Genomic DNA, 23,972 nt, shown 5'->3' on the forward strand with positions numbered 1-23,972 from the left:
ATGAACTCCTTTTCTCATCAGCTCTGTGTAGTTCTGATGCCTTTATTTTGCCTTCCTTCCAGCTGGAAAGAAAGTTCATTGAGAATGAAAGCTAGTGACTCGCAGTGAGCAGTGACAGATGCTGCCTGCCTGCATGTGTGAAAAAACTCTGACAGGCAGAAATAACACACCTCACATGTCTTATGGTGGCAGCGAAGCAATAAATATTCTAATAGACTACTAAGGCTCATAGTAATAATGCTGAGCTCCCTTTACAGAAGCCACTCCCCATGCCAGATGACATCTGCCATGGTATAGATGTTCCTGGAACAGGGAGATATTTTTAAATCCCTCAATGTGGCACAAAACTGTGAGTGTATCAGCCAAAATACCAGCCATCACAGCGTTTATATATAGCCTTGCACATACCATCTATAGATGGGAACACAGACAGATACATGGTATCTAGCAGCATTACAAACAGACATTCTTCTGCTGGTCTCAGGGACTTGAGAAGAAACTTCCTAGCCAGCAGCTCCGCCTGTGTCATCCCACCCTGTGCAGCTCTCCACCAGCTCCTGTTCCTCAAGTGTGTTAAAGCACTCATCATCAAAAGCCTGTCCCTGCACTTCCCACATGTCCCCTCTTCTACAGGGCAGGGCAGGTGAGAGGGTCTCCCCAGAGCATCCCCCTCTGTACACACACCCTCCAAACCAGAACAGAACAGGCCTCAAAACTTCCTCTGTGCTCTGACAGGTCCTGAGAAGGAGCTAGAAAAATCTTCAAGGCAGTCCAGTTCACTCAGGGACACCTCTGACACGTACAACCTCTAGGCATGGTTCCTATCAGAGGCAGGAGTACAGAGGGAAAAGAATTTGCAAGCTCCAAACTAGCAATAGCTCCCCATGGAGGACCTGTAATTGCTTCCCAGGAACTCTGCTGGCACCCTAGCTACTGTAGGGGAAAAGAAAAAATAAAATTGTTTTTAAAAGTGGCTTCAGGTCCTACAATACATTCTCTCACAAGTATGAAATGTGCATCAGCACTTCAAAAAGAGCACAGTAGCAGCCATCAGACCCAGGGTGATGTTTAAGCTCTTGATACAGTTATCTGCCTAATAATAACCCTAAGAGCACTCCTTGCCTGGCTGCCTGCCAGACCACATGCAGACTCTCTGCCCTTTCTGCCTTTTTTTTTTTTTTTTAAGTTTTTTAACTTTGTCAGACATGGAAATGTTGACTCTAAGAAATTCAGCCTCTTCTGTGAAACAGATTAGCTGAGACTTCTTCATTGTTGTGGAAAGCATGACTTGGGTGCCGGGGAGGGGAGACAAAGGGGAAAACTCATGTATTTTGCCTTCACGTGTGCTTTATTTTCTCCTCTGGCAGGAAACAGTGAGAAAGACTCTGACCCAGCTGCCTCAGCGCGTTGGAAGTGATTGTATCAGCTCCACCTGCTTAATGTGGGTATTATTCAGGACTGCAAGGACAATGATTTGAGGCAAATCAGCTGTGACTGGTGTGTTCTCCAGGGACAAATGCTACACTGGTGCATGACACAAGTGATCCACAACAGTGGGACAACAGCGACAAGGCTGGGAGGAGGAAGCAAAGTGGGAGAGAGAGATAAACATCTCCACCTGTTTTTCTAGGGAAAAAGATATAACAAGGGGAGCACAGTTTGTTCAAACATTTCAGAGTCTGCACATTTTTTCCAGCACTCAGAAGCAACTAATGAACTGCATCAAGAGATCCAGCAGCTACAGCTCAGAGAGGAACATCATGTCCATATCAAGCTTTCAAAAAATGCAAGGAGCTCAACATGGTTTCTTTATACTCAGAGAATAACAGCCTTGACAAAACAGGCTGAGGTGCCCCGCTTTGCCATTCACACCTGCTATGGATCTGGCCCTGTGCATCACTGAGCTTAGGTGTGGTGTAGCCCCACTGAAGCAGGTCCTGCAGACCACTCCTCAAAGTAACAAGGGAGCCTCTAACAAGCACGTGGACAACAGCACAGGCTGAAGCAACTGCTGCTGAAGCACAAGAGAGGCACTTCAATGGTGTTTTTAAAAGGAAAAGATAAAAGGAAACAGGGAAAAAGCATACCTTTGCAAGTTCCAGCACAAGAAGAAAGCCCCAGGTCACTGCTGTAGCTAATGAGAAGGGCGACAGTGGTGCTCAGCAAGACTGTTCAAAACATCCTCATGACTTTTTTTTTTTTAAAATCAAGCAAAATACACACAAACAGCATCATATCTGCAGCAGGCTGCTGCTTTGACATCCATACAGCCAGCAAGACCCTGCGAAGTTTTAATAGGCAGGTCAAGCCTACAAAGACTTTGCTACCACCCTCTCCTGCCTCCACAACGTACCCCATTCCCCAGTGGTTTTACTCTGAGAACTTCACAAGCTTTCACCAGAATTGCTGCTCACAGAGCAGCCTGCTCACAGACAAAGCACACACAGCTCCAGCAGGAGAGAAGAAGCCCTTTAGCTTATTCTGCATCGTATTCCTCCAGGATTCGAGTAAATAACAACATCTCACAAAAACAAATTGCATCAGGCATGGGACCCTTGTGACCCAAATGGGTAAATTTTCATAAGAATTTACCACTTTTACCTCCACACAGTCAGAGAAATGGAAGCAAGCCAGGAAAGAAGGAGGCATCGCCCTTTGCAAACACCCAACGAGCCCAACTGAAAATACAAAGCCCAGCACCTTTGGAGACATCCCCCTACACACCCCGGCAGGGCAGGCGGCTGGAGATGAAAAAGACCCACCAGGAAAGCTCTTCTGGAGGAGCTGATATTTCAGCTACTAAAGAAGTTTCTGTTTAAACAGACATTAATTGCATATGCTTAGGAATTTCTCAGCTTTACCACTTAAAAAACACCCAAAGCCACTTTGAGGCTCTTCCTTTTTTTCTCTCCCACCTTTATTTGCTCTGTAAACACATTTGTGTGCACCCTGGATCCTGTAACGTTCTGCTGTGGTGACAGCACCTCCAAAACAGAGCAGCAGCAACCTACACATCTCACCAGGGACTGCTGAACGTCCTGGGTCCTGCCCCTGCCATCACAGCACCCCACGACGTACCACAGAGCCCAGCTCCTGGCAGGAATTTCTCCCAGCACAGGATGAAGATGTCGTTGGTGCCATTTGTACCAACAGATAACGCTATCAGGAGCAATGCTCACAACCTCAGCCTGCTCCCTCGCAGGCTGAAACTCTCCCAACGAAACCCTACCTGTGAGCACTGGGGTTTGTTTATTAAGGTGCTCTTGCAAGTTTACCCATAGATCAAGGCCTTGATTGTGGCAGGTGGAAGATGTGAAATAACTGCAAATACTTTGTAGCCTTTTGAAGAGGCCGCCGAGGTCAGCCCAGTGACACTTCCCATCCCATGCCAGGCAAGAGTGGCAGAGAGCCTCCTGGGCACAAAGAGGATCATGGCCAACTGCTACGGCAGGGCTGCCCATAAAGCTGCTCATGAAGACATCAGGAAGAAGGACAAGACAAATGGAATCACAAAACTTGGATCAATTCTTTGTCTTACCATATACATACCTACACATAAATGTTTATATACACCTGGCAACATCTGTGCAGCTTTGGGCAAGCTTTGACCCTTCCTGGTCAGTAAAGACACTGCAAAATCAGTGCCCTAAACACACCTGGAGGCAACAGAACACCCAGCAGCTCCATCTCCTCCCCATCACTGCACACAGCAGGAAACTTCAGCAAGGACACACCAGTGAAACGCCTCTGGAGCCCAAGGGAGCAATCTGTGGCACCAGCCCAGAGGAGCTCCTGGCAGATAGCCCACGATACTTTCTATTATGTCCTTTAATAGTGCCTTACATCTCGCACATCTGTTGGCCTCCCTCCCCAAGGGGAAGGCTGGGAGTGACTCCTCTTGTCAAACAGGTCTGCTCCAGGCCTTGAGCAGCACGAAATCTCCTGAGAGCAGCCAGAGAATCTCTCTCCCCTCTGAAATGAGGTCACCTCCACCATGCTCAACCTCAGCCCACCCAGAGAGTAAAGTGTGAACCAAAACTCAGACACCTTTGGCTGGGCTGGCCATGCCACCACCATTAAGCCAAGTGAAGCAGCCTCTGCAGCACCTCACAGAAGGGGGTAGGAGAGGGAAGTCATTTTTGACAATGAAAATGTAATGGAACATTTTGTATCGATCCACTGTGGGATGAGTCATGGTTAGAGTGACTCGCCTCCTCTTCCCCTCACTTCCCCACTCCCAAATTATGGACTGCAAGAAATGAGCAGAGATAATGGGCAATTTCAGATGTTCTGAACTCAGGTTTCTCTCCTGCTGGAACAGCATGCCATGACAGCAGATGGACTGAGCTTCAGAGAGGTCCTACATATTCCCACGCCTTATACTGGCTACAAAAGAATTGTGTCTAACTAATGGGCAATTAGGAAAGAACTAGAAGGATGGGAGACTACTTTGTGCAAGAAACGAGGAGTCAGAATGAAGATATGAACAGAATCAACAGTAAAAGGAGACACAAAAAAACAGATGGGGATCAGACACAAGCCCCAGAAAAAGGCAAGCTGGAGGTAGATTTCTACATATGCACACACACACCCCAATCTCTGATTTGCTGTCTGAGTCTCCAGGGGACTAACTAACTTTGAGGTATAAAGCAGAAGATGACAAGCTGCTTATGCACTTGCCTATTAATGTTTGGCAGTGGGACACAGACAGGATGTGACCACCCAGCACCCCACCACATGGGGCATTCAAGCCTGACCAAGAAATCTTCCAGCACTGGACTCCAGCCAGGACCAGTACACCCCATTCAGAGAAGAAACTGGTACTTCAAACCCTGGGAGATGACTAATTGCAGTAGCTGAGTTATGGCATAGCTTTTAACACACAACGAAGAGACATTAAGGTCATCTTGACTCTCATCTACACCATCCCCTCCCACAGCAGACTTGCTGCTCTTTTTTTCCTCCTACTCCTTTTCTCACTTTCTTCCCTCCCCTTCAACATTCTTTCCTTTCAGGTCTTCTCACCTCCCTCCATACCCATTTACCTTCCTCTCTCAATCCACTCCTCCAGCACTTGAAAAATCCTTCACCCACAACTCCCACAGCAAAAGCCCTTCTCTTCCAGGAATCTGCTTTATCTGGAGTTTGATCTCCAGCAATTACCTGTGCTAACCCTTCCACAGACCTCAAAGTGCACATTTGTCTGCCTTCCTTTGCAGAATCTTTAGGACAAGGACTGTCATCTTCCCCACCCGTAAAGCACAGGATACATTTATTGGGCTAGTAAGTGATAAATAAGCCAGCTCAGCATTTCAGGGTAGCTCAGTGTGGGTTCCCTTGGTGTTTGCCTTCCCTCCACTGCAAACTAATCTACCTGTAAAGACTTTTTCTTCCTTATCTCTGTTACAAGGTTATCACTTGAATTTATCTGCATTTTTCAAAAAAGTTGAGACAGGGAGGTGGGAAAACAAAGGGCCTTTACCAGCCCAGTTCAATCTCAACTCAAACCCTGAGATGTAGAGGAGCTTGTGGGAGCACCACGGGGAGAGACCACAGCCAGAAGTAACTCACTGGAATTATTTCAAACCCCGCATCTCACTTCTATTCAGTCTTCAGTAGTTTTTGGACAAGCAGGCACACATGGCTATTTGCTCAGGGAGCAATTATCAAATCTACATCCAATTCCACCAGCTGAGTGTGTGTCTGCCTTTGGAAGGAAGCTGGAAAAGAGACGAGTAGACCATTGAAATGGAAAACCAGGGTAAGGAAATAGGAATTAGAAACAAAAGATTACCCACAACACACAGGGCATCCAGAGGTGACTAAGAGGTAGCCTGGGCATCAGTGCATAAAAACATCAAAACAGGGAAAACAAAACCCTCCACCCGTGTCAGAGCACATGCATGGAACTGGGCTGGTTGGCTGGGAGCCACAGCCATGCAGGATGAGGGATTTGCATAACAGGTGGAGCACTTCTCAGGAATCAAGGTGATTCCACAGGAGTCACTTCTCAGGAATCAAGGTGCTCATTCAATTAAAACAAGAGGGCAAAAGTACCTGCTAGACAGCTCAATGAGTTGAGATAAAGAAGCAGCTCTTAACATCACGAGAACCTAGGTTGTCTGGGGTTTCTGCTCTCTGGCTCCCTGCCCTCCTCCACCACATGGATCTCACCCCATCTCCTCACCTACATGAGGACGATGGCTCCAGTCACTGCAGCACACCCATCCCCAGTGCCCTCCCAGCCTTCAGAAACACTTCACTGGGAACATGCTCAAAAGCCACATCCTTCTCTGTCCCTGCAGCTCTAACAGCCTCTACAAGGTTATCTGATGCAGCTTTCTGACCCTCACACATCTTGGGGAGAATTAGCTGATAACTAACAAAGCACTGCAGGAACCACGTGTGTCAGGAAGCCCATGTGATAACAGCAGTGTGCTGTGAGAAACCTCATCCAGATCTGCAGGAAAAATTACAATTTTTGTTACTGGTTTCATCTGAACTCACCAACTACCCTCAAGACTACACAGCACAGGAATGCCTCCAAGTAAGTAACAGCAGGGCTATTCAAATCCCCTGTGATTAGACATGGTCACCAAATCACCAACAAGTAAGACACAATGAAAATGAAGAACTAAAGTCAAACAATCACCTAGAAAATAACAGGAGACCATGTAAAACCACCAAGCCAACAAGCACCCCTTCCTTCACACAGAATGCTCATAGCAGCATTTCACCCAATAGGGATGGAAGAGCTGGTGCTTAATGCTGACCCTGGAAACTTGCCCAGAAGCTTTTACACCACTCAGCACCCTGTGCATAAAAGGGCAGCAGTGGTGACACTCCTGGTGAACTCCTGCTGGCCAAGCTGTCTGGCAGGTATAGTTTAAAAAGCTGGGTTTGGAAAATATTGCCTTTTTATAGCTTATCTCAGTGCAGACAGCTGCCTCACACCTCTAGAAATAGCAGGATTTAACAGCCATGTTTGCAGGGACAGATTTTAAAGGTTCCATCTTCTAAGAAACAACCTACACACTCAGAAACAGGAGGCCAGATTTGTTTTGGTACTGGAACCCCCTTCCATATGCTAAGCATACCCACGGATTTGCAAAAACCCTGCTCTGAAAATGGGATGTTCATTCAGCAACAGGCGAACAGTAACTGGCGTTTGCCTTCCTATAGAGTCTGCTCCCAGCACCACCAGCAGAGAAGTAGCAACATGATTCGGCTGATATTGCCTTTTGCTGAAAATTGCTGGCATTTTAGAAGTAAAATAGTGGTGGAGGAGAGCATTAAACACTGCAAAAACAAGACTAATAAATACAAATACCCCACAGGCAAAGCCAATCAGTACCTCTCTGTTGTGCCTCTTAAGATGGAGCAAGTCAGGATCAGATCCCAAAGCATTGTTTTGATTTGTCTGAGGTGATAAGGAGTGAGCCAAGAGATTCACTCCTGGGTCAGTCCCACAGCTGCAAACCCCAACCCCAGGAGTCTGGAGGAACTTCTTCAGCCTCCTCAACTCTATCATGCTGGTGAGTGCAATAGGGATAATATTATTTTCCTACCTTTTAGAAATAAGAAGCTTTTTTAGATAAGAAGCATCAAATTCCCATGTATTTAACACTGGAAGTGCTGATGCTAAGGATGTAAACGACTCCAAATCTAACAGGGCCCTGCAGAATTTCCATGGTACCACCTTTTACTAGCAATAGTTGGACCAGTTGACTACAGCATCTTCCTCATCAAGAAATTTTTAATCTTTTTCTTTTAACTGAAGGAAGGGGTACTAAAGACAACAACCTGCTGCGAAATGACCAAAATTCCTATGCAAACAACTCATTAGCAGTGTTCAAATGCAACTTAAATTACTAGTTGTTAAAGTGCTCCTCAATTTCACGGTAAGTTTCCAAGCAAAATTACATGCTATGTACTATTTAATTGATTGTTTTCTACTTCTTAACATCCATTTATTCCCTCCCCCTGTCCTTTTCTTAATTTCAAGGGATGATAATGACTTTTCAGGGAAGAAAGGGGAACAGTAAATGGAGTTGAAGAAGGATTTACCTGAAGAACAAGGATGTAGGAGGGAAGTGGCTGCCAAAACCAGGCAGCTTCACCAGAACCCGTCCCTCTGATATTTTTGCAGTAGGGGTGTGAGACAACACAGCACAAGGATTCTTTTCCTCTCCACCACAGGCAGCCAGGCTTCTGAAACCTGATATTTCTTTAGAACACTGTCCTCCCCACCAGGACAAGCAGTAAGCACAGTTAACTATTCCAGAACATCAGTAAAGCAACAAGAGCAACTCCTTTCCTCCTTCTGGGCACGTTTGTCCTTGAACCAACACACCCACTGGAGGCAAACAAGTTGTTCTCACTTGGAGATCTCATCCCAAATGCAAATACCTAACTCACAGGAGCAAAGTCCCCCCCAAAGCTGACTGAAGAATTAAGCTGTGACTGAGACTTCCTGCTGTGTGACCAGCTGGTACAGGAGAATGTGTATGATAAAGCTAATAACAACAGACATTTCTTAAAAGCCTGCACTCCACTCAGATCCCAGGAAAGAGCAGCCATACAATTAGGTGAGGTGCCATCTGGAAATGTCTAATGTAGTGATACGTGTTGAGATCATGCCCCACACCAGCAACACAGATCAGCTTTATGAAATACTCAATGCCTCTTGGTTTACCTTTAAGCAACTGATGCAGAAATATTTTGTGCTCAGAAAAGTATGACTTTATTAGAGTAAGAGAGATGGGTTTAACAGCATCACTGCCCGAGGCCACAAAGCACCCACCTGTCTGCAGGAGCTGAGCACAAACCATCACATGAAAACAGTGATTTGCACTTTTCCCTAATCTGCTACACAGTGCCCTAATTTCTGTGCCTGCACACAACAATAATACTACTTTCCTCAGCATTCAGGCACAATTTAGCACTTAAGGGATCTGAAACCTTTGCCTAAAGAAACACAAAGCATAAAATGTGCAGAGGTTTGTAACCTTCACTCCTTCCATGCCCACATGTGTCAGTCCCATGCTATCTGGGGCAGCTTCTCTTACCTGCCGTGGGGCACGTACACCCAGCCCTCAGTGCATACTGAGCTCCCTCAGAGCACTCAAATCACACTGCTGGTGTAACCCCTTTGCCAACTATGCAGTGCCAGCTCTGGATTGATCAGGGCAACAGCCAGGGTGAAGGATGGGCTGTGAACCCAAACCTCCTTACATGGGAGATAAAGCAAGTCCTTTGCATTTAACACATCATTAAAAGAGATTGAGAGAAGCTTAAGAAAGGCAGGCATGGAGCTCTCTGAACGCTCTTGAGGGCCAGTGCCATGGAAGGCTTCTCAGGCTGGAGTGTTTACTAGATGCCAGGCTAGAGGAGGGGAAAAAAAATCTTTAGACAGCTGTATTAATTTACAGGTCAGCCCTTAATGGCTCTGTTCCTGGAGCATGAGAAAATCCTTTGTGGATCCTGGATAGCGTCAGTGGTCGCTGAATCTGCTCAGGTCCTGGAGAAACACCAGATGGAGAGCCCTGGCAGCCTGCAGTCCCAGCTGTGGGCATGGCCTCGTCCTCCAGAGCTCCCCCAGCTCTGCCAGCACCCACCAGGAAAGGGGGGCACAGGCAGCACATGGGGAGCTCATCCTGCACAGTCTGTCCAGCTCTCAAGTCACGTCCTCGCAGGGGTGAGGTGCTGCACAGAGAAGGATGAGCACATGAACATTTCCCAGACGTGCCAGACTAGCCCTGCCTGGAGCACTGGGTTACGGCACCCAGGCACTGCTCATCCTTGTCTTCCAACAAACAGCACGTCCTGGTGAGCAGGAAAGGGAAGAAACTGCGAGGGGAACAGAACATCATCATTTCCAGTCCCACCGTGCTGTTCCCAAAACTCCAAGCTCAGCCACAGGCAGCTGGTGAAGCCTGGATGTGCCACCAGAAGCACGGGCATCGCACAGGGGCGCGTGTGCACAGCAGAGCAAAGCACAGCACACACGGAGCAACACAGACCATGGTCCCACTGCCACAATTCCACAGCTTGGCACCACCATGCACGACAGAGGATGAGTGTCTGCTGGGGGAGTCCTTGGGCCAAGGCTTCAGGTGTTGTGACAGCTCCATACATGTCCCCAGGGCCCTGTTTCCTGAGCCACTACCTCCCCTGCCCGTTCAGGCTGGGCACTCTTTAGGACAGCAGTTCTTCCCTTTGCACCAAGCTCAGCTCAGCCAGGCCCTGACCCCAAAAGCTGCAGTAATCCAATCAGCCTTTTGAAACAACAAAGATTAAAATACAGCTGAACTCTACAAACCCCCAGCACGTCTCAGCCACAGAAAAGGCTCCAGCAGTCCTTCATCATTTTTTGTGGCTGAGCGTTTTCTATCACACATCCATCCTCACACTAACTATCCTTCCCTGTTCAAGAGAATCCAGAGAGTTTTGTACCTCAAGGACCTGCTGCAAATCCACAGCTCTGGAAAAACCAAGGAGTACTAAGCCCTACTTAAAAAGGCAAATTAAAATCGACAGGAAGTTTACCTTTCCAAGAAAGGTCTTAAATTTAAGAGGGAGTATGAAGCAACAGGTCTGAAGAAGCCTAACAATGCCACTTAGCTGAGAAGATACAAGGATTACTAACCAGCATTGGGAACTATAAAAGGGTTTTCACCAATGCCCCTTCCAAAGTAAAAGGATGAAGTGCAGTGGTGCAGGACTGGCTGCTCCATGACCCCCAGAGCAGTGTTAAAAGCACTCTGTACATGTTACATGCTCCAAATGACAAGAGGAATGCAGGATGGTGGATCTCTGCTCCAGATTCCTCAGCATGGTTTTAGCTGCCATGAATAAAACAGGAAGCAGAGCATCTTCCAGGTTCCCCCCACAGCCCTGACTGTCTGGATGAACTGCAGCTTCCTTTCAGGAAATAGAAAGGAAAGAGCAGGAGGGGGGGAGGGAGAGGAAAAAATAAAAATTAAAAAAAAAAAGCAGCAGCCAGCTACAATACTACAATATCAGACAGATTAAAAACTTAACACTAAGGAAAAATAGAGAAACAGGAAAAAAATAGACACTCAAAGTTTATCCTGTTACAGTAGCTAAACTTCAACTAAGAGAACAGAGTTAAATATTAACAATTGAGAGAAATACATCCATGTGTTATACAGCCTTTTATCACACACTCTTGCTTAAGAAACAGAAATCATACATAAGCTGTGTTTTCCTTGCTGACCACATGAATATATCCTCCTTTGCTCTACAGTGCTCTGCTGCCTTGCTGCACGAACAAGTGGAAATAAAAGGAAAAATGTGACTGAATGAGAGCTGGCTTAAATTATCTTTATACCTATTCCTGAAGAAACATTTTGCCTTTGAGACCAATCCACTAAGCCAACTCTCCCTGCTACAGAAGGTTTCATTGGGTCCCTTGCTGTTGATCCACATGTCTGCCTCCACCAGCAATGCACACACTTTGATGTAATACATCTGACTAAACAAAACAACAAAAAAAATCCCAAGTTGCTTGCTATAACAGCAATGATGCACTTACCAGCATTCAGGCAAGTTCCTTTGCTAACATGCTTCCCTCTCCAGCACATCAAATTTGGAACAAGGTCCAGGAGCAAGAGAGAACTGAAAACTGACCACAACAAGCTTCCAAAACAAGAAAGGGGGGGATAAAAAAAAAAAAAACCTTACTACAGGAATTCAAACCCTGCTTCCACCAGACCCTGAGTCACCTCCCCTCCCTTGCAATAGATCAGAGCAATGGGTAAACATTTCCAAATATGGAGATCAAAACTCCAAAGGATGTCAAAAAAAAAAAATCACCCTTCTCTCCCTGGCTTTGGCACAGGGATGACTTGCCCCTCTGAAGCATGAGCTGAGCACATTGCCTTTGCTGACCTACACAGAGCCTGGACATGGGGCCACACATAATCACCTTCAACTGTGCTTCAGAGGCTCCTGGCATGATGGGTGACACTGCATCACTGTCCCCTCCTAGGGATGCACAGGAAGATTCAATGGGAGCAACTCCAGGAGTTGTTGCTGCTCCACCCCTACAACAAACTTCTCTTTCATTCCTCAACTCACCAGCAGAAAACCTCCTAGAACTACTTTTTAGTGTTCTCTGAAGGCAAATAGGCAGATTCAGGCTGTGGCTATAGCAACATCAGCTTGGCCCAGAAAAGGCAGGCTCAGCCATCAGTCACACCACATCCCACACTGGCTGCTCACCTGGCACAGGGAAATCTCCCCTGAGCTGGCTCATCAAGCTAGTGCTTTATGAAGAGCATGTATTTGAACTTGCATTATGGAAAAAAAAAACATAAAAACAAAAGACAGCACTGCAGAAAGGCACAGACTGAAGGACAAGACAAGATCCCTGCAGGTACAAAGAGCCCCAGGATGGCAGCACCCATCAATCCCTGCTGGGACACACAGCACTGTATCCTGTGGTAGGAACTGGGGAGCACCCAGCCTCCCTACCCCTGGAAAAGGGACTTTAGTGTCAATGCTCAAACACACAAGCCAAGTTTAAGAGGCAGTTTTCTTAGAGGGCATAACTACCCCCGCAGAGCCTGCATGCACACCAGAGCAACATCCCCATGCCAGCACTGCCTCAAGCATCAGCCCTCAGCAGCAAAGGCTGACCTGCAGGCAGCAGGAGCTGACTCTGCCTGCCAGAATGGGCCAGCAGCCTCCTGGTAGCTGCAGCCATGGCTCCAGGGGCAGGCAGCCTCTCAGGAATGTGCACGGCAGGACATTTTCAAGGCAAACAGGCTGCCGAGGCCAGGCAATCCAACCAGACCAGAGTGATTCCCCAGCACCACCCACAAGATGCTATTGAATTTATAGGGAAGGAATTCCAGAGCTGACTCTGCCCATGTATGGCCAAAACAAACTGTAAAAAAGCAACATTACAGTACATCTGGCTTTCACTGGTACTGAGGCACAGGCTTTGGGAGGAGCTGAAATCCTGCAGTGACAGAGGCTCTGCAATTACCTCCAGGAACTGAGCAGTGGTCTGGGCCCACGGCAACAAGAGTTTAGCACCCACAGGTGACAGAAAACATTTAAACCATTGCTTTAAAAGGTAACAAAGTTCTCTGCCTTTTAGAATACACCCACATTTAACTCAGTGATCCATTGCTACCACTGCAAAAAAAATCAACCTTGCCAGGCAGCACCAACACACGTTCATTACCCTGGTGGTCATAAAGGCAGCTCTAAAGAGTCAACAGTCCAAGTGGCACTAAGTCATACACCAGCACAACGCCAATGCATTGCAGGCTGGGACTAGCTCTCTATGGGTAGCTGATTAATTATTTTTCCAAAAGCCCACTAAAACCTCCCACAGGAGCTGTGTGCCCCAGCCAGGATCAGGGTCACCTGGAGATTTCTCCACGGTCAGAAACAGGAGGATACTCACAAAACCAATGTAAAAAGTGTCAGGTTTGCGCATGTTTTACCAACTCTGATTCAAGTTTTGCAGCAGAAAAGGGATGGGGAACACCTGGAAGAACAAAAGCCTCATCACAGGCACACACCAGCCCTTAAAGCTCTGGTGTCGCACTAGAGTTGAACAGATCAAAGTTGTCCCTAAGAGTTAAATGCCACCACCTTGCCTGCCCTGCCAGCAGAGAAATATTAGCTGTGTCAGCGTGAGAGGCAGAGGGCTTACGGAATGGGAGAGGAATGCAGGCTGCAGTGGCACACATGGTGGGGACAGGGACGTTAAACCCAGGGGAGTGAGGCTGCTCACACTGCCTCTGCCTTTGAAGAGCGGTCAGGCAGGGTACGTCTTATGGCTCTTGGGGTTGAAACCTGGGACTAACACTTTAGTGACCTTAGATGGACTCCCATTTCAGCAGGGAGGAGAGCTGTTAAGAACGGGTGGGAGCACAGGGGCCTGAGCAGATGAGGACAAGCCATTCCCCAGCTCCTGGCAGGCAGCCCAGGACTGCTCTCCAGTGTGTGCAAGTTACACCCATCAAACCAGGAACGAGCACATGGCTCCTCGGGCTGCACTTGCTGATGGGAGACTCACAGTATGGCTACTCCCCCAGCTTGACTTTCCCCAGGACAGCACTAGGATCTCCCCTCCTTTTCCCAGCTGAAATGGCTTTACACCTCTCTTGCTACTGTGCTCACTTTAAAACAGAGGCACCTAAGCACCTGTGTTCAGCAACTCTGCTTCAGAACACCTCCCACCCCAAACAACACAGAGGAGGAAAACCAGAGGGATGGACATATCCGTGTCCAGCCACAGCCTAACTAGGAGTTCCCTGCTACATGGCAACACAAATCCTCCTCCTTGCCACAGGAGTAAGCTTGGGAAGTGAAACCTTGGGGGTCTGGGAATAAAATCTGACTTAAGCCTCCTGCACAGCAGTACAGATCATTATAAAGCAGCCACTGGGTCAAGGGTGGCTAATTTAAATGAAAAATTACAAATTACATAAGCAGGATGACTGAGAATATTTGATTCATAAAAATATCTTGAATGGGCAGAGAACAGAGGGACTGCTGCAGAATCACAGGGACACAGGCCATGTAATGCAGACAGCAAGGACCAGGGATGCTCAGACATACAGATGCACAACCATGCACACAAATGCCTGCTCCTCTACCATGCACAAAGGCAGATTTAGGACTTGCAAGCTGAAGTCCTGTGCAGTCAAAAGCCAGCACAAATGTTTGTGACAGTTCCACAGGCAAAGGCAAAAACCGGCTGCAGAGGAATAAATATAGAAAGAAGTCAGGCAGGCAAAGCAGGTGCTGGCTTGTAAAACCTTGGCCAGAAAGGCTCCCCAGGAGGCTGAATCTGGTAGTTTTGCAACAGCTCCACAGAAAGACAGAAGAGACAGAAAGAAAAAAGAGAACATGAATGCATATGCATTCTTTAATCGCCATATATAGTACATACAGACATTTGGTATATACACCCCCGAGCTCTCATATGCCACTGTATAGTATATACTATATATGCACTGCCATCTTTGTTTCCATGTGCCTACACTTGCACAGCCTGTGTCTGTGTGTGTGTATGCATTTCTGCTGTGTGCATTTGTCATTACCCCCACGTTGCCTCTCTGTGCGTGCTGTGACACCACACATCTCTCCACAGAGCGTGTCTAAAGCCTCAGCACCACAGCCTGGGATGACTCCTGGACGCTCACAGCCTCTCACTGCTGAGCCCTTCCCCACCAAAGCCTCTGGGTGTAAGCACCACCAGGGAACCATCACCTTGTCTTGTATTTTCCAGTGATCCCACTCTCCCTCCAAACTTTGAGAGCCATGAACAAGGTGCCACTGTCAGAAAAGCCTGACATCCTTCTTGTCCCTTGTGCCTGTGAATTGTGTTTACATACCAGTTCTCACGCTGCACAGCCTTACTGGTGGGATGAACTCAGAGCAGGGCGTTTGGAAACACGCAGGGCTCCACCAGACTCACGACTTTGGGTTTCTTTCCCAGCCCTGAAAAGAGAGAGACTTGAGTAATGCACACTGGATGGGCTTCCCAACAGCTTGTCTCCAAAGCCAGCAGTTTAACCCACACAATTTCTGGGAAATGCAGTAGTTTCCTTCCCAGCTTTCTCAAGCAGAAGTGTCCATACTCCTGGACTCCTTTTAGCACCTCCAAAAGCAAAACCCACTACCCTGAACTGGGCCAGTGACCAGCAATGACCAGAAATGTCAGCTGCTAGAGTCTGGCCAACAACTTAGACCTCCTCAAGTCACTGTTCCTTTACTGCTCTTAATGCCATTGAGAAGGGAAAGGGATAAAGAGATACCAAATGAGGCATAAGAGTACGGGGTGAACCACATCATTCTTCTCTGGCCTTGGGCAGAGTGAGGGAGCTAGAAGGCACCATTTAAGGCATTTTGAAGCTCATGAGGTTACCATTACTGTGAGCAGAGCTACACCAGCAGCTCTGCCCCTCAGCACAGCCTTTTGTCTCTGGAGCCCTGTACAATTCCCAGTGGGGACTATCTATCTCACCCTTTCCTGAAGCTGAGAAGCAGACACCACCTTCTCTTGATGTGACCTGCTCAGTGTTGTGCTTTCCCCTTCTGCAGATGATGAAGTTAGAGCAGAGGGGACAACCAGGCCACGTGGCATAGGACATGCCAGGACACATGTCAGGGTGCATCCTACAGAGACCAGCAGCATCTGAGGCACACACTCCTTCCTGTCCCCATCAGCCCCTGGCCAGCATCCCGTCCCAGCCACATCCTGGTCATTCCAATGCCCTATCTCTGCCCACGACAAGCACAAGCTTGTCAATGCAGCTCAGCAGAGAAAGCTTCTGCTATTTGCTGCTGTCACTATGGAAAAACTCAGTTCAGACTTGTTTGTTGTACCTATGCTGTTCATGATGGTACACATGAGCCCACAAACCTACAACACACAAGGAGCAAAATGTGTGGTGGCTCATGGTCCAAGGCCCTCTTCCCTGTCCCACAGTGAGATGGCTTCCTGCCCTTCCAACACCCCTTGTCCCCCATGCAATGTCTGAGGCTACAACATTCAGGAGAGTGGCAGGGCTTTTGCTTCTCCCAAGCAGAGGCATGTGTCCATTGTGCCAACACCACAAGAGCACAATGAGCTTCATTCTGACCCAGCTCAGTCCCATGGTCCCTGTGCTGGCACCCAGCCCTGATTCACCACAGGGATGGGCAGGTCTGAAAGTCCCCAAGACAATCAGAGCTCCCCTAAGGTGTTATAAGGAGAAAACCAACTGGAAATTCCAATGGCCTCTCCCTCTCACTGCAAGGATGAAGATGAGTAACTGCAGAGGTTTACTGCTGATGAACTCAGCCAAAGAGCAATTTCTCTCCATCCATCAACAAGGAGACAAGAACAAGCAAATATTATGGCTGTGCATGTTTACTTTTCATTTTAAAATGATGTAGAGTTACATACAATTTAGATCTTCCCACAGGCTCCTGGCAAAATGCCCTTCAGTCTTATCAGCAAAGGCAGGAGACAACAACACTCCCCTCTGATTCCAACACTATTTCAGTTCAACTCACAACAACCCCTCCAGGAGCTTCAGGTAAGACAATACTTCTTGGAACCCAACCTTTGTTTAAAAATCTTGGTTCAGGATTGTCTCTCACCAGGTTTAACTCACAAAATGTTTACAAGATCAGTGATAGGATTTGGCCAGTTGAACTGCAAATTCCTGGCTTTGCTTCCCACATCAGCTGTCCCTGTCACCTGTGACTGGGTTCCTGCAGCAAGGTGAGCAGGACACCACACACTCTCCTTGAGGCACCCAGCTGAAAACTTGTTGTGAAACCACCCTCTCAGCAGCAAAGCAGGCACTCCATCCTGGCAGCACATCCACAGGTGAGCAGGACAGGGACAGCCTGCCTGGTCACAGCAATACCCACCCGAGCCAGTCTATCAGACTACTCCAATAAAGACAAAATGATCAGAAATTCATGCACTCACTGGCTGACAATAGTGACGCAGTATTACTGACGGTAAGAATCAATGTTTCTCAAGAAAGAAATAAACACGAACTTAACACACAAGTACAGAAAGTAACTTTTTCTGTTTGCAGATTGAAATCTAAAACCAGTAGTTTACAAGGCCTGAATTTAAGAATCAGTCCTGTGTTATTGCTTAAGTTTTCTTGGATTTTTCAGGAATGGACAGTGGAAAAACCTCTGCAATAATTCCAAGTTTTAAGAACAGAAGTCAGCACTTTCAGAAAAACAGGTATCCCTAACACAACTCCACAGTGGCCACGTAGAAATGGAAGTAACCAGACACCACAGTCCCTATAAATGAAAATCTAGCAGTGAAAATGACTTCAGCTAATTACACTTCTACCAGAACAGCTTGGTTTGAATGGCATCTGTTTTTCTGACTACTCAAAAGCTGCATTCACTTTTAATCTCCTTTACACTTGAAAGCGTTACCAATATTTAGAGCCCATTTTTTACTATTATTATATTTATATCAGCATAGCTGTACTTGTTGAAGCCCAAGTGCAAACACCAGTTGAAGTGGGATAAAGCAGCCTTGTGCTGGGATTCTTTGTTCCATTCCTTCAAGAAGCAGATGGCTCAACCTGACAGCCACAAGGAAAATTGTCATTTTAACTGTTCCACTCACCAATTTTTAAACACAGACAAGCTCTCAGCCAGTCACCCATCAGCACGAACTGACATGGGTCCCCCCGCTTTGATTGGCAGGTGCATGAACAGTTCCCCAGATGCCAACTTCATTCAATCTGACCTTTTCACTTTAAATGAAAACCACTTAAAAGCCTGCCCTGTTCTGACATATGTCTTTTTATGTCTTTCCCACTCTTTGCCAATATATGTGTTATTTGCTGGCCAAAGTTCCCAAACTCAGAATTCTCACGTTATCTCCTCCACTGCCAGAGCCCTGACCCTCAGGCACTCTGGCCACTGCAAGCACTGAGGGAGCTGTCTGAGATCTCCACATTCTCACACACTGGAAAAATCAGACCCCTTTCACGCAAACCTCAATTTGGAGTCCAGCTTTGACTTAAAATTCAGCTTATATGCATTGGTAGCTTTACACCTGAACACAGCCATACATAGACAGGTACTCATCTTTCTACACTAGGGACAGTGACACATGCAGGATCTGGCCCTAACAGTTTTCTGTGTTAGCATCTGTGCTTCTCAGGTTTCATGGATTAAAATTAAACTGCTCGATTCAACAGTACACTGCTGAAGTTATCTAACAAAAGGATCACACGAGACAACAAAAGCTGAGGACGTGTTTCCCCTGCTCTGCTTCCAGCACAGCACCTGCTCAGGGAGTCACCAACACAAACAGCCCAGCTGCTGCCTTTTGGGGTGTCAGATCCTGTGCTGGTGAAAAGCAGTGGCTCTGTGAATGGTTTCAGTCTGCAAGGAAGCACACACCCCTCCCAGATAGCACTCAGGACAGAGCTACTTCCAATCCCACCACAACACCATGTGTCAAAATTAGCTATAATGGGGCTTATCACTTCCGAGCTCCTGGTCCAGCCCTTGTCCTGGAGGAAAGCTGATCCTGACCACAGCACACACCATCAGCTTGGGTGGGGACAATGAGCTCCCATAAGGGAGCAAGCTCCCTGGAAGCCCTACGTGCTGCAGGGTGCAGAGCCTGGTACTAAAAGCATTGCCCCAAAGGAGCCCCAAGGTCCCCCAGCAATGCACAGCAGGCTTTGGGACCAGGATATATATATTTTTGCCTTTGCAGTCTCACTTGATTTTAGGTTTGTCCTGGTATTCATTAAACATGACTAAAACAAGAGGGGGAAAATTAGGAGAACAGAAAGGAAAAGAGAACACTTCAGCACAGAAGGGATGGGATCCAACTTCCACTGAAGGGATGGCATCCAGCTGCCCCAGAGATTGGTGTATTATAGGAAATGAAAAGATCATTTGGAGCAGAACAGATCTAAACAGCAGCTAAGGAAGCTGTGAGACAGCCCTACCAACAGCATCCCAGGAGCCACCCTGAGCTGGAACCACTGGGCCATGATGGTCAGGAACCAACCCAAAAGCAGGACCAGCCACGCTGCACTGCTGTTATTTTAAATGCCCAAGGACAGCTAGGAAAAAAGAGTGGCTAAGGAGCGAGAGGAATCAGCATGTCTGTGCCAGAAAGCCTGAAGGTCCCATGCTGGAGCAGCCTTTCAGCAGCTCCTGTCACTGCCAGCAGCACTGCCCGTGATTTACATGTCTGTAACTGACACCAGGATTGGATCCTGTATTTTCAAGCACACGCTACTGACCTCACGCTGCTCACACTCCCTCAGCTTACTGGAATATTTTCAAAACAGCCTCAGTGAGTTTTATTTTCATTTTTCTTTTTCCCCCCCACTGTTTGCTGTCTGCATTTCACTAAGCCTGGTCAGAGACACCCTGAGCAAGAGGGGGGCACTTCCACTTTCTCACTCAAATGCACCCCAGCTTCTTGATCAAAGGACAATCAATTATGCAGTATCAGAGTACCACAGATCCTGGGTTTCAAACAATGGATAAAGTTTTTCAACCCAAAACATAAAAGATGCCATTCTCTCACTTCCCAAGGAATGGCCATCCTCCCCAGGCAGCCCCAGCAGAACAGTGCCCTCATACACCTCCCTGTGTTTAAGGTGCTTGGTCAAGAAAAACACACTGACAGTGCCCAGGAGCATAGGGAGCAGAGCAGTGCTGTGCTACAAGGCAGGAGCCCAGGCCAGGGTCTCCTACAGCCTGCTTTTAAGCTGGAATCTCCCAGGGCAGAGGTGGCACATGTTTGCTGTGCCCAATCTAAGGGGTTTATTGTAACGTTTTATAGTAAAGCTTAATGTTCCCTTAACCATTGTGGTTTTAAATGGCCAAAATTTGAAGGCAGAGAACACCTTCTCCCAGGCTTGCTCAGGTGCCACTACAATGAAACACCTGGCAGCACAGCAGGCCCTCTTATCCTTCAAGCCATTTGTAAAAGAAACTTTAAAACTTGGAGCCTTTATGACCAGACAGTCTTCCTGTTGAAGGCTTACATTTTTGGCCAGATCATTTGAAAATAGCAACAAATAGCTGGCAGACAACTGGATTCCACACTCCTGTGCCCACGTGGTCAGACTCGGTATTTTTGAAAACATTATAATCCATAGAGATGTTTAAAAAAGCAGAATCAACCAGGATCAATAAATCCCTCTGGTTTAGAAATGTTTGCCCCTCCAAGCATTAACCATCTTTTTTCACCTTCATACCTTAATATCAAAAGTATTTAAGTCCAGGACTGGCCTGCCCCCATCTCAGATTTAAAAGAAATACCTCCAGGTAGGATGAGCATGTATTAAACAACAAAAAAACAAAACTTTCTCAGTGTTGCTGCTCCCCTTTTCAAAGAGCTGCTGGGAGAGGCCAAAGAAGCTTATTCCTTCAAGAAAAAAAAAAAGGAAAAAGCTTGGATGGGGCAGAGAGGCCCAGGTAAACGTGGTCATGTGGCAATCACTCAGCAGCATGTGGAGCAGCCTCACCACCAACTGCACCTCATAAAAACATTTCTGTTTTCAACAAATATTTTTACTGTGACAAATAGAATAATAGGAAAAAAACTGATTTTTTTTTTCTTTACAAGAAATGAGTTGCAAGCTGACATTTCCCTCAGAAAGCTCAATTTTGAGAAAGGACCCATTTATTCCAAATATAGATAAAAATTTCTGGAGCAATTCTGAGAAGCTGTAATACCTGCTCTTATTGCATCTGAAAAGTACAAGGGCCAGAGATGCCTGTGAATGCATCTGCCTTCTGAACAAGAAGAGTACCATTACCTCCCTCATAGATGGGGACTGAGACATGCAGAAGATACATTAAAAGGCTGGTTTAGTTCCTAAATTACCCTCACTTCTGCTGGAAGCCAGACTCCTGACTGAATTTGGCCCTTATGCCAAAGGAACAAAAAAAAGAAACAAATAGTAGGGGCAGCACATGAAGCTCTGCTTTTCTTCCATGTGATGGAGAAACTGGGCTGCTCCCAGAGAGTCCCACTCCAGGGTAGGGATGGGGAGGGACAATGGCAAAGGTGCTGCCCTTGACTTTGCTGTGGGTGACAACCTGCTGTGACCATCACACAGAGCCCTGGGCCTTCACTGCAGACAAAACTGCTCCAAAGGACATCTGAACATCACCACCACCCGCCCTGCAGTGTGCAAACCCCATCCTGCCACTAATAACTAGAAAAAAGGAGCATGAGAGGGTCTCCTGCACTCACAGCAGCACAGCAATGGGAAGGAAAGGCAATCCTAATGCCCCAGCTCTGCTGTCCCACAGCACAGCTGCCAAACACCCATCTATCCAGCACAGTGACCTGGTGATCTCTGCCTGCAGGATGACACACAGCTCCATGCACTTTCCCTGCCTGCCAGGGAAGGACTTGCTCCCCCAAAAGGGGACAGAGGTGGGGACAGCACACGGCTGCCTAACGCCCAGCCCTATACATGTTCCCATCCTACCAGCTGGGACTGGGCACAAGAAAAGGGAAGGTGGCAGAGCTTGGATACCCCTTCACCACCTTGTGCGAGAGAACCAGCACTCACAGACTTCCATGAGAATTCTGTGGAATATTCTCCCACCAAAGGGGCTTAATTAATTGTCTGTAAAAGGAGACTGGGATTTATCACAAAACTTTTCAGCACAGTAAGGGCAAGTATTGTCACTTCTTTACTCTCCTTAAAAATGATAAAAAGGATTGAGACCTTCCATGGCATTGTACTTTGACCTGGAGAAGTAAACACACTGGACTTTCACTGCATTTCCTTTATTATTTGCCTAGAGCACCAACAATTACTACAAAATTGCATCCCTGAACCTCTATGATTCGGTTCCCTTTGTCTGCATTCCTGTTTCTCAGTGAAAAGAAAGACGCTTATGGTTTGCAAAGTGGCAAAGTTAGCAGTTACACATCTCCCAGCAGCCTTACTGGAACTCACCGGTGCTCACAGGGAGAGATCACACTTCTTCCCATGTACCTGACGGTTTCTCAGCACAAAGTTTTCTTGGCTACTAATTTTCTGTGTTCTTCCAAGAGTTTGCCATGTGATATCCTCCAACCTGCTACACCTGGGTGCTGTATTCCAGAAGAGTTCAGATCTACTCATTCGAAACATTCGCTACAGCGTGCGATCGCAGCATCACACCAAAGGTACAAACCTCTCGAGACCAGGAAAGGGCTCTCCAGCCTTCTTCTGTCTCTCTGTGCGATTCACAGGAGCACCTAACAGCATAACACAACCATCACACCTGTCTTCACCTACTCCTACCCTACCATACTAAGCTTGTCAGCAGGAATTTTGTCACCAGCATTTGAAGCCAGCATTTGTTACCGAGCCAAGTGTTTTTATTTTTTACTCGGTGATGGGGAAAAACAGAAGGGAACCGCGGAAGCTTTTGGAGGCAAAGATCTCTCCAGGACTTGCCAGACTGTACTTTCAAAGACAGAATTGGCACAGAATCAAGGAAGTCAGCATCCAATGTGCAAGCAAGGCCAGCTCCATGACAGCCATCAGCCAGGAGCATTAGTGACTGCAGTTGGGAAAACAGAAGGCAGAGAAGGAGACAAAGACAGACTAATACTGCTCCTCTCACAAGAGGTACAGACATATGGTCACCACCCAAGGAAACACAGAATAAAATGAGGGGGGACCTTCATGATAAACTGCAACATCTTAGGCATCAGTGGCCAAGCACAAGTCAGCACATGCCAAGACTGACCACACAGCAGTGTGTGAGATACCACACTTGGCCTTCAGCCTAGAAACAGGAGACACACGTGGGAGCAGTGTGGGAAGAGCTGGCAAGCAAAGGCCATGTCCTATCAGGGCTGTGAATCTGCATGTTGCACACAGGGGCTCACAGCAGCCTTGCAAAAGCCATTTGCCCATAGCCACCATATATATAGTTCCAACCCCCAGAAACACAGCTGACCTGATCACCAGGTCTTTATCAGCATTCACAGAGACCACAGAAGGTCAAGAGAGCCATTATCTAGGAACAGAGGACAAGCACAGCGAGCTCAAAGGGAACTTGACAGGCCAAAAATGACTGCAGTCACAGAGGACCAGGGAGAACTCTCTCATGTCACCCTCTTTTTCTGAGGCGTTCAGAGGCAACAAAGCCTCTGACCTTTGATTAAACCATGCTACTCTCACAAGAGGGGGCGGCTTAGGGGCTCAGGAACTCAATAAGAAACTATTTATCTCAAGGTCATGGGTTCATACCCTCTTCAAGTTCTTTTTTCTTAGTAAATTAAAACAGGAGACTTGATCTGCATTAAAAAATCCGTTGCTAAGGGCACAGCCAGATACTGCCTCATCAAACAGGCAGATTAAGAAAATAACAGCCCCTTTGCTGCTCCCTGCACATGCCACAGTAGAGCACGGCAATTTTGGGAATGTTCTCTGTGCGAAGTGAACACAACTCACTTTTGT

General features: G+C 47.1%; 1 protein-coding gene across 2 annotated transcripts in view; it reads right to left on the bottom strand.

The window, feature by feature from the left end:
* LPP (LIM domain containing preferred translocation partner in lipoma) overlaps nt 1-23,972 on the bottom strand; it is a 319,560-nt gene that overhangs the window by 281,967 nt on the left and 13,621 nt on the right. Inside the window, exons 2-4 of one of the 2 annotated variants that reach the window (XR_004980712.2) lie at nt 15,384-15,489; nt 14,805-14,854; nt 8,732-9,849 (exon numbers count right to left, since the gene is read on the bottom strand). The gene's annotated coding sequence lies outside the window, so the exon portion shown is untranslated. Of the gene's footprint in view, nt 1-8,731; nt 9,850-14,804; nt 14,855-15,383; nt 15,490-23,972 lie in introns of those variants that run through there. The other variant, XM_036388370.2, reaches the window with a different exon arrangement.

This window comes from Molothrus ater, chromosome 10 (genome assembly GCF_012460135.2).
Source record: "Molothrus ater isolate BHLD 08-10-18 breed brown headed cowbird chromosome 10, BPBGC_Mater_1.1, whole genome shotgun sequence".
Classification (NCBI taxonomy): domain Eukaryota; kingdom Metazoa; phylum Chordata; class Aves; order Passeriformes; family Icteridae; genus Molothrus; species Molothrus ater.